Raw genomic sequence first — 9,843 nt, forward strand, 5'->3', positions numbered from 1 at the left:
AAAAGGACAGGAGGAGGATTATGTATGATGCCTTGAGTTCCTTGAAGGAAAAAATGTGGGATATAAATGCAATCAATCAGTCAAAACCATGCATCCAAATTATGTAGCATTTATATATTCAAAGGGGTGAGAAGTCTAATTGCTCTGGACTACTTCTGTCCTAAATAAGATGTCCAGAGTGGTATCTGCCTATTGCAGCAGAAAAAACTGAGGTTGAAATCCTATACTCACATACCTGGGAGTAAGCTTTATTGAACCCAATGGGGCTTACTTCTGAGTAGGCTCACATAGAACTTAAGTGTAAAAGGTTCTTGAGGTACCTTTACAGACTTAGGATTGGATCCAGACTTAGTCTTACTTTGAGTAGACCCATTGAAATCAATGCAATTTAAGTTAAAGTTGACTGTCTTAATTCCCATTGATTTCAATGGCTATATTCCACGTGTGACTAAGGCTAGATCTACACTACTGCTTTATAGCGGTATTGAAGCGCACTGATAACTGTGGGGACAGAATCCAAATTCCATATACTGCTTTCATAGTGTTATTTCCTGCTTTTTATTCCATATGTGTGATTTGGCACAAGATGTAGATCTGGCCTCAATCTGGATCCAGCCTTAACATATTTATAATGGCATAAGCTTTCAGGAACTGAAGCCCATTTCATAAGATGTACTACAAGCATCTGATGAAGTGGGTGCTAGAACACAAAAGCTACTAAAACTGTTAGTAGAATCCAACTAAAGACTTACTTAGAGTAGACCCATTGAAATGAATAGGATTAAGTCTGTCATGACTACCTTAATTCCCATTAATTTCAACAAGTCTACTCTAAGTAGGACTTTAGTTGGATTCTACCTATAGTCTTTAAAGTGCCACAAGACTTCCTTTTTAACATGGGTGGAAGGAGCAACCAGGATAAGTTCTGATTTCTTCTGTATCACAGCCTATAAATACAAGGACTTTCCAATTTTCACAGGGGAAGATAGGGTTTCTCTTGTATACTTATAGCATCCTTAGTCTCACACCCAAAATTACTGTCTGAATGTCATATACAACACACCTGCCTCCACTATTACATATTGTTGAAGGCTCTTTGCCTTTCGTACACCTTTTTAATTCATTCTGCAAATGCCTGTCCAGCACTGGATTCTGGTGTATTAGTAAACTGCTAGGTGTAAAAGGGGGAGGAAAGCAGCACCAAAACCCCAGAGGAGGCCTCAAAATGGTAATAAAAATATACATCTTTATCAGATGATATACAGACCTTATAAAACAGTAGGAAGCCCAACATTTTTTTGCCTCTATGTTGCCTTGGTAGTGTGTGGGGAATTAGTAGTGTTTTACAAATTCCTCCCTGCAGTTCGCAAATAAACAAAAGCGTGAGCTTTGAATCCTCAATGCTTTTATTCAGAGAAGTCTTCCAAAACAAAACAACCTGGCTGGTAGCATCAACTAATAACAAAGTAATTGTCTTACCCTAAATCACAGTAAGCATAATAGCTTTACGGTTCTCCTTGACAAATGTTCCCTTCACATCAAAGCAATATACTTCCTTCTCTGGCAGCGGCCTACACCACACCCCCAAACACTGCTACGAAAGAGCGAGGCTTTTACTTACTCCACCCAATCACCAACAGGTGTTCTGAGCTTGCAAGTCTCTGCCAATAATCTGCCAATAATTACTGTTAAGGTTAACACGAAAACCTGACAGGTAGATGTTAGGGTGAACATATGACAGGAAAAACCTGGATTTGTCAGGATTTTTGGTAACAAACCAGGGAAGGGGGGGAAATTACAAAATTTGAAGAAAAATCCGGATTTTTCCCATCTTCCCCAGGCAAAGGGCAGCTCTACTTTAATGGGAATTAACAAAAATGCTTATAACTGCCATTTTTAAAGATATGAAATTTGGCATGATGGTAGCTTTTAGGTAGGACTTTAGTCATACTAAATTTGAAACAGATCCATTCATCAATTGATTTTTAGGAATTTTTTATAATTTGAGGTTTTAAAATTATTATTTTTAAAACTGTCATTTTTAAAGATAAAGAGATGATACTTGGCACCATGATAGCTTTTAGGTAGGGCTTTAGCCATACCAAATTTGAAAGAAATCCGTTCATCCATTGATTTTTAGGATTTTTTTTAAATTTGAGGTTTCAAAATTATTATTTTTAAAATATTATTTTTAAAGATAAAAAGATGAAACTTGGCACCATGATTGCTCTTAACAAGGACTTTAGCTATGCCAAGTTTGAAACAGATCTGTTCATCCATTAAGTTTTAGACTTTTTTTTAAATTTGAGGTTTTAAAATTATTATTTTTTAAATGACATTTTTAAAGGTAAAGAGCTGAAAGCTGACACCATGATAGCTCTTAAGGAGAGATTTAGCCATGCCAAGTTTGAATCAGATTCATTCATCCATTGATTTTTTAGGATTTTTTTTAAAAAAGTTCAAAGTTATTATTATTATTATTATTATTATTATTATTATTATTATTATTTATATAGCACCATCAATGTACATGGTGCTGTACAGAGTAAAACAGTAAATAGCAAGACCCTGCTGCATAGGCTTACATTCTTTTAAAATTATTGTTTTTAAAAACCACTGGAGCCATATCCTTCAAAATCAGGTTGTCAAATCTCCTCTTTGGGGTCTTGCACATTGAGCAGTCACAGCCCTTGGCATCAAGGGGATCTCCAGTCTTTAGGTAAGAAGTGCTGGGTAAGCAGGGCACCTTTCCTGTTGCAGATTTCGTGGGCAGTCGGGTACCTGGAATTCAGCAGAGGCAAGGCATCCACAAATCAAAATGTGGGAAAGGAGAGGTCAGTCAAAGCAGCCCACAGGGCAAACCAGAATGGGCCAGAGGCCTTTTTCTCAAAGTTCCACATCCTGGGCAATGAAGGGTCATTCTTAGAGAAAAACTCTCACAACCAATGGTCAAGAGAGAGGCTCTTTTCTTTACAGATGCCCTGTTGCTGTGGATGTTGGAACCTGACATATCATTGCTTTGCTTTGCTACCACTTCCCTTCCACTTCACTTTGTACACTTGTGAGCTAGGCTCTGTCTGCACTGCTGAGATGTGCATTTGAAGTGCATGTCAGAGAAAAATAGATAGATTTGCGACTTTGGCTTGCTGGCATATCTCTTAGAGACAGAGTTAGACTGAAGACACAACTCAGAGATGGCTGTAGCTGAGCCCTGAGAGGCTGCTGTGCCACACAGAGCCTTAAGAGTGTCTCAGAGTCCAGTGTTGGTGCAGGCAGAGGCAGCTGGCGGTGGAGTTTTTTTTAAAAAACAAGAGTCACCGGATGCGACCAAGCTATAAGCTGTCGCCCTACTCCCAGCCACAGGTGGGAGTGCACAGCCTGGCTGGACTGTTGGGAGACTTTGGCAGAGAGAAGGAGTGGGGGGTTATTTGAGGCTGGAGATATTGGCTGGCTGTCATAAGGCAGAGAGAGGCTGAAGGCAACCCAGATGACCTGTAGCTTGGCCCTGACGCTGGCTTGCCACCCAGTTCTGGGCTCCACAATTCAAGAAGGACGCACACAAGCTGGAGCGTGTTCAGAGGAGGGCAACCAGGATGATCAGGGGTCTGGAAACAAAGCCCTATGACGAGAGAGTGAAAGAACTGGGCATGTTTAGCCTGGAGAAGAGAAGATTGAGGGGAGACATGATAGCACTCTTAAATACTTAAAAGGTTGTCACACAGAGGAGGGCCAGGGTCTCTTCTCGATCCTCCCAGAGTGCAGGACACGGAATAATGGGCTCAAGTTAAAGGAAGCCAGATTCCAGCTGGACATCAGGAAAAACTTCCTGACTGTTAGAGCAGTACGACAACGGAATCAGTTACCTAGGGAGGTTGTGGGCTCTCGAGATTGTTTGAGGCTGGAGGCTTTGGTTTGTCTGCAATGACTTAGAGTGAGAGACAATAGAGGCTACACAGACAACTCAGAGACATCTATTGTAACTTAGCCCCATGGTGCTGGCATGCAACACAGGGCATTAGGAAGAGGGTCTCAGAGTCGCGTGTTTGTGCAGGAAGTAGACAGGAGTTCGAAGTCTGGATGTGCAAAATGGTGCCAACGCACAAGCCTTGAGAAGCTAATGTATATAAGTGAGAAGTGTGAATGGGCAAAGCAGTGTTCACTACCACAACACCCACCCTAATGTTAGAGTAGAGAAACTTGTGACAATCATACACAGTTTTTTTTTTAATTGAAATTTAAAAATAAAAAAAGCCGGCCATCCGGACGGCCAGTAGCAACTCCCGTTAACAACAGCAGCAGCTTGCAATGAGTGAGGATACAGTCAGAAAAGATATTTGAGGGAAGGGGAGTATGTATCACACAGAGTATAGCAAAAGCTTCAAAGTACAGCAAAAGCTACAAAATTAGGAGTGAGTGAAGTTAATTTCAGATACATTGAATGTCTCACTTGTTCTTTATTTCAGCAATTTTAACATTAAGATGTTACGTAGAACAGATTTGTCTTAAATGTGTGCTGTAAAATCAGACATGTGACCAGGGCAAACTGCCATCTTGGCCCTGTGGGGAAGAAGAAGGACCGAGGGGACAGGAGCAGGCAGAAGTAACATCGGGGCCTGCTCCTGCTGGACTCTTCCCCCCCCCCCCACAGGGCAAACTGCTATCTTGGCCCTGTGGGGAAGAAGAAGGACCGAGGGGACAGGAGCAGGCAGAAGTAACATCGGGGCCTGCTCCTGCTGGACTCTCTCTCTCTCTCTCTCTCTCTCTCTCTCTTTCTCTCTCCTCCCTCCCTCCCTCCTTGACTCCTTTTCCTTGTGTGTCATGTCTTTATTAGATTGTAAGCCTGAGGGCAGGGACTGTCTTTTTTGCAAGTGTAAGCCGCTCCGAGAGCCTTTTTTGGCTGAGGAGCGGGGTATAAGTATGATAAATAAATAAATAAATAAATAAATAAATAAATAAATAAATAAATAAGGCTATGTTCGGGTGGTCACACACACACACACCGGTGCTGGACACGCCCCCTTGGGGGCCAACCATGTTGTCGTCCTTTTTGGTTTCCAAAATATGGTCACCCTAGTAGATGTACCCTCATAGTTCTTAGAAGTGCCTAAGTACCCCTGAAGCAAGTCGTCTTCAAGCAAAATTTGTTGGGACTTTTCAGTATTTTATAAGGACTATGTGTTGGATCCAGGATTTGCCTTCTAAAAGAGGAAGGGCTCTGCTTTCGGAAGGTGCTTCTACCCAATTTTGGGGGGGAAGCCACTTCTCCTTTACACCACAAATCACCACATTCAGCAGGGTTTCCTGACTCTGTGGATCATTTTTAGGGGGCTGTTTGTACATATTTATAGAACAGCTGAAACTCATACATACTCAGCAACGTTTATTCTCTGGATCAGCGGTGGTGAGGTGGCAGGGAAGATGGCATACATGTGTATACACCAAAGTTTTTTTAAAGGCACTGTGGCGTTACACCCCACAAGTCAGTTCCCTAATGTATGTCTGTTTTGGTAAGTCTGTGGTGTGTTTAGAATGTTGATCTGAGTGGGTGGAGTTAGAATGTCTTGGGAGGTGGAGGAGTGATATATAAGGGGATTGTTAGCGCTCTCTGTGTGTTAGCTCTTGGTGTTCAGAGTACTTGGATCTGGAGAATTTGAGGTTCAGAGTAGAGAGTGGTGTCTTTGGAGTGTGGTGTGCACATAGTTGATGTATATTAAACAATACTGATAATAAAGAAAGCTCAAGAGTGATTGTGTGAGAGAAAGGAAAGTGTGTATGTGAATGGGTGAAAGGATTGGATGAAAGGTTTCAAAAAGGTTTTTAAATGTTTTAATTTGAAACAAGGCTTGTGCACTTTTAAAAATAAATTTTAATTATTTTGTTTTTAACTACCACAAAAATCCCATGTGTCTGTTTGGCATTCATCATCTGAAGTTTATATGTTTAGCACCCACTTTGACAATAATTCACCACAGCACATATAATTCACAGCGCTTTAATTTATTATTGAAATCTTTCTCCATTTAACCCCTTTCTCCACATAGTTTGGAGGAAGGTGGTTTTTATCCCTCGCCTCAGGCGTATCAAGCGGTGGTGCTTGGCTTGAGCAGGAAGTAGCCGCGGCCAGGCCTGGTGTTCAGAGCCTGTGTCGTGGCAGGCACCTCCAGAATCCTCACATATTTTCTGATACCTATCTCGAGTGTTTTACTAGGGATAGGTATCAGAACATAAGTGGAGCATATGCAAAAACAGAGATTCACATATCCTCTGATAATTTATGTTTGGGCTGGTTAGTGTTTGCCTTTTTTCTTTTTTTGCTGGACAGGATAATATAAAGCATATGAATAGGCCATTATGGCAAAACCTACTAACTATATCAGTGTTAGGGAAAGCAGACAGAAAAATGCTGTAAAATCGTACAGAACTGGGAAACTTTTCTTAATTTTGGCATTCTAGTGCACAATCTTCAAAAGGTGTAAGATATTTATTTGAAACGTTATACATTGCATATTTATATTTGATTGTTATTTATGTTTATGGTTATATGAGAATTTAACTAGAATTCTTTAAATTTGTAAAGAAAAGGGATAGCAAGTAATTTTTTTTACTTAAAAGAAAATCCACTGAAATGCAAATGAAAAGAAGAATTTTAAGAAATACAACATATGTATTATTAACCAGTTATACAACACTTCTGAGAGGAATGAATTACCGCCAGGTCATTCAGCCTCACAATAGCCCTGTGAGATAATCATTTACGAAAACAAAAAGCTGGCTCTCCATTTCTGTCATGCACTGTTTCCATCTCTGTCCTGCTACAAGTGTCATGTGATGGAAATCAAGGACAGGTGTACATGCAAGTAATGTGGCTATGTAATGCCCACCGTCTCCCAGCACTCACTTCGTTCCCACGCTTTCTCAGCATCTCCCTCTCCTTGGGTCACTGGAGTCGGAGCACTGTAATTCTTGGGTGTCTGAGAAGAAGGTAACACAACCAGACTGATCTCAATGGCACCCAGAGCTGTTGGGCTCTGCCCTCTGCTCAGCTGTGCCAGGCCTGGAGCATTCTGAGCCCAAGAAACCAAAGAAAAGGAACCAGCAGTGTCCCTGCTATGCACTGTATGCTGCTAACTCCTTGCTAATGCAAAGTTCTTGAAATGGCAAAGCATGTTTAGAGAGATAGAGTTGGTTCCTCTAGGGTAGAGTGAACAGAAGGTAGATTTGGGAGTTCTCTGGGTAATTTGCAGTAAGTCTGTGCACTGCCTTGGCCCAAATCTGGTTTGGCCTGCCTCGGCCCGAATCCGGAGTGGCACCGGGTTAGCCCAAGGCACCCTGAGGCCAAAGCAGATTGGCCCTGAAGCCTCGGGGCACCTTGGACCGATTTGAGGTGGTGCAGGTCCCCTATACCAGACTGCCCACCCAGGAAAGCTGGCACAAGGCTGGCCATGAGTCCATTGGACTCGCTTCCCTCTCCTGCTGCTGCCCACCCACTGCCACCGGGACTTACCTGCAAATGCATCTCCTCCTTTTAGTATATCTTTGGCAGCAAGCTATGGCGGCTGTAAAGGGGAAATGACCCTTTATGGCTACTGTAGTTTGTAGCCATAGATATACTAAAAGTAAAGAGCCCCTGCAATTACTTTAAATCATGAGCTGGCTCTCAGGAGGAGGAAGCATTTGCAGGTACGCCCCGGTGCTAGTGGCTCTGGGTTGGGGGGGCATAGGGGCAGTGAGGGGATGGTGTGGGGATGGCGGGGAGTCAGGAGTCCACTCCTGATCGGCCTTGCTCCTGGCTTTCCTGGGTGCCGTCTGCATGCCTGGCGCCCAGCAACCCGCAAGGCCAATTGGCTCCAAGGGGACTGAATCTCACCTCAGCCTTGAGGCAACGATCCCTTAAAGCACCCCAAGTTGAATCGTGGCCATTTCAGAGGCTCCAAAACAGGCTCGGAGGTGAGTCGGGGGGCTGTACACAGTCCTAATTTGCAGTATATTGGCAAGATTCTACTACTGACACCCAATTTGTTTAACAATAGCAGCCTCTCCCACACTAATGCTAACACTGAAATAAAGAAAGCTGGGGGTAACTAGGAGTGGATTTTTGTACTGGAAGGATTAGGAAATCTATTCAGTTTGGTACTCAAAACAACTTCCTGGCCTCAAAATTCTTCCACTCTGTTTTTTTGCACTAGGCTCTGGTTAATATCTTGATGTTCCAGTAAAAAACAAAATAGATCCTGCAGGTCTGAAGTCTACCCACCCCTGCTCTAGGGCAGCACCATCTTGAACATCCAGCCTCACATCTTTTAAGTGATAGGAGACTGAACTTAAATGAAAGCAAGGTCCAGGTATGGTTGTAAGTGTTAAAGAATTGCCCTGCTTATGTTTTTAATTCCCAATCCAGTTAGTTTCTAGATATTATGTCCAGGCAGTAAGTGTCTAACAGTGCAATTTCATGTGCATTTACTCAGAAATAACCCACACTGAGTTCAGCAGGGCTTATTCCCAGGTAAATGGGTATAGGATTGCAGCCTAAGACTGTAAGGTCTGGGGATCTTCAGGAACTGAGGGTAGGATCCTGTACGTTCTTTTTTGGGAATCCCATTGAACTCTGTGAGACCTACTTTTGAAAAAAATGTGCCTAAGATTGTTCTGTGAAAGATGGCAGAGGAAAAGAGAGATACATTTCAGATTATACATGGTTCTGACCAATCTGTACTCCAGGATAGTAGTGGTATGGCATGGGGCACAGTTGTAGATACCCTGCAGTATCTTTCCTATGATTTTACAAATCATATGATTTATCTTTCAATAAAAATATATTTATGTCAGTATCCTGGTTTCATTTCAGTAATTCAGTAACTCAGGGGATGGTCCTATTGCCCCTAGACAGTGTCTGAAGGGCATAGGATAGTTCGGATCCCTGGATCCAAGGTCAGAGATAACACTTCAACCTTGGAACTGGGAATCGGAACTCTGCCCCCACCCCCTGCTACTGCAGAAAGAACAGTGCCAGCTGCCTCAAGACCAGGAATGTAACCTCATAGAGGGGGGAAAGAGGGCATTTTGGTGGGAAGGGAGGAGACTGGAGAGGCCAGGATACAAGCTAACCTGAGGCCTCTCCAGCCTCCTTCTGAGTCACTTTCGCTAGTTGAGCAAAAAAGCTTGTCTAGCAAAAATGCAGGGTGGGAGAATAGGGAAGCGAAGATCACCTCCACCGCTCCTCCAGCCCTGCATAGGATGACCATAAGCCCCTGGGTTCAGAGGCTTACAATCATCGCAACAGGGTTGTGCCCTAAGCAAGAACCGAATGGTTCTTTTAATGTACCTGCTTCATTCATGGAATTTTATAGGAGGTCCAGATGACGTTGTTATCCACTTGTAATCCTCCCATGTTTCCCCATCACTTCTGTCTTTTTTCGTACTGCAGAAAATCCATTAAGGAAGAAAAGATGGAGTTGCAAAATGCCTTCTGATTGTTAGCGCTAGGACCCCTGTGAACTGGAAGCACCCTAATGGGATTAAAATAGTTGTGTCAACAATTGATGTTTTTGTGAAGAAGAAATAATTGTTTGACTGGTTTATGTCACAACAGAATCAGATTGCACTATGTACGGCACCAGTTCCTGACCATAAGAGAGTTAGATAAATGTCTATTAATATACTTGTGTGTTGAAACCTGTAACCTGATTCATGAAACAGTTAAGCCAACTATGAATCATTAATACAGGCAACGTCAGCATTCACGTCATCTTCATTCCAGTGTTATCACTGAAACACTGATTTTTCAACAAGGACAGATAGCAAATAAAACTTTGATTTGGTGACCAATCTGTCAAGTCCAACTGC

This window comes from Elgaria multicarinata, chromosome 1 (genome assembly GCF_023053635.1).
Source record: "Elgaria multicarinata webbii isolate HBS135686 ecotype San Diego chromosome 1, rElgMul1.1.pri, whole genome shotgun sequence".
NCBI lineage: Eukaryota > Metazoa > Chordata > Lepidosauria > Squamata > Anguidae > Elgaria > Elgaria multicarinata.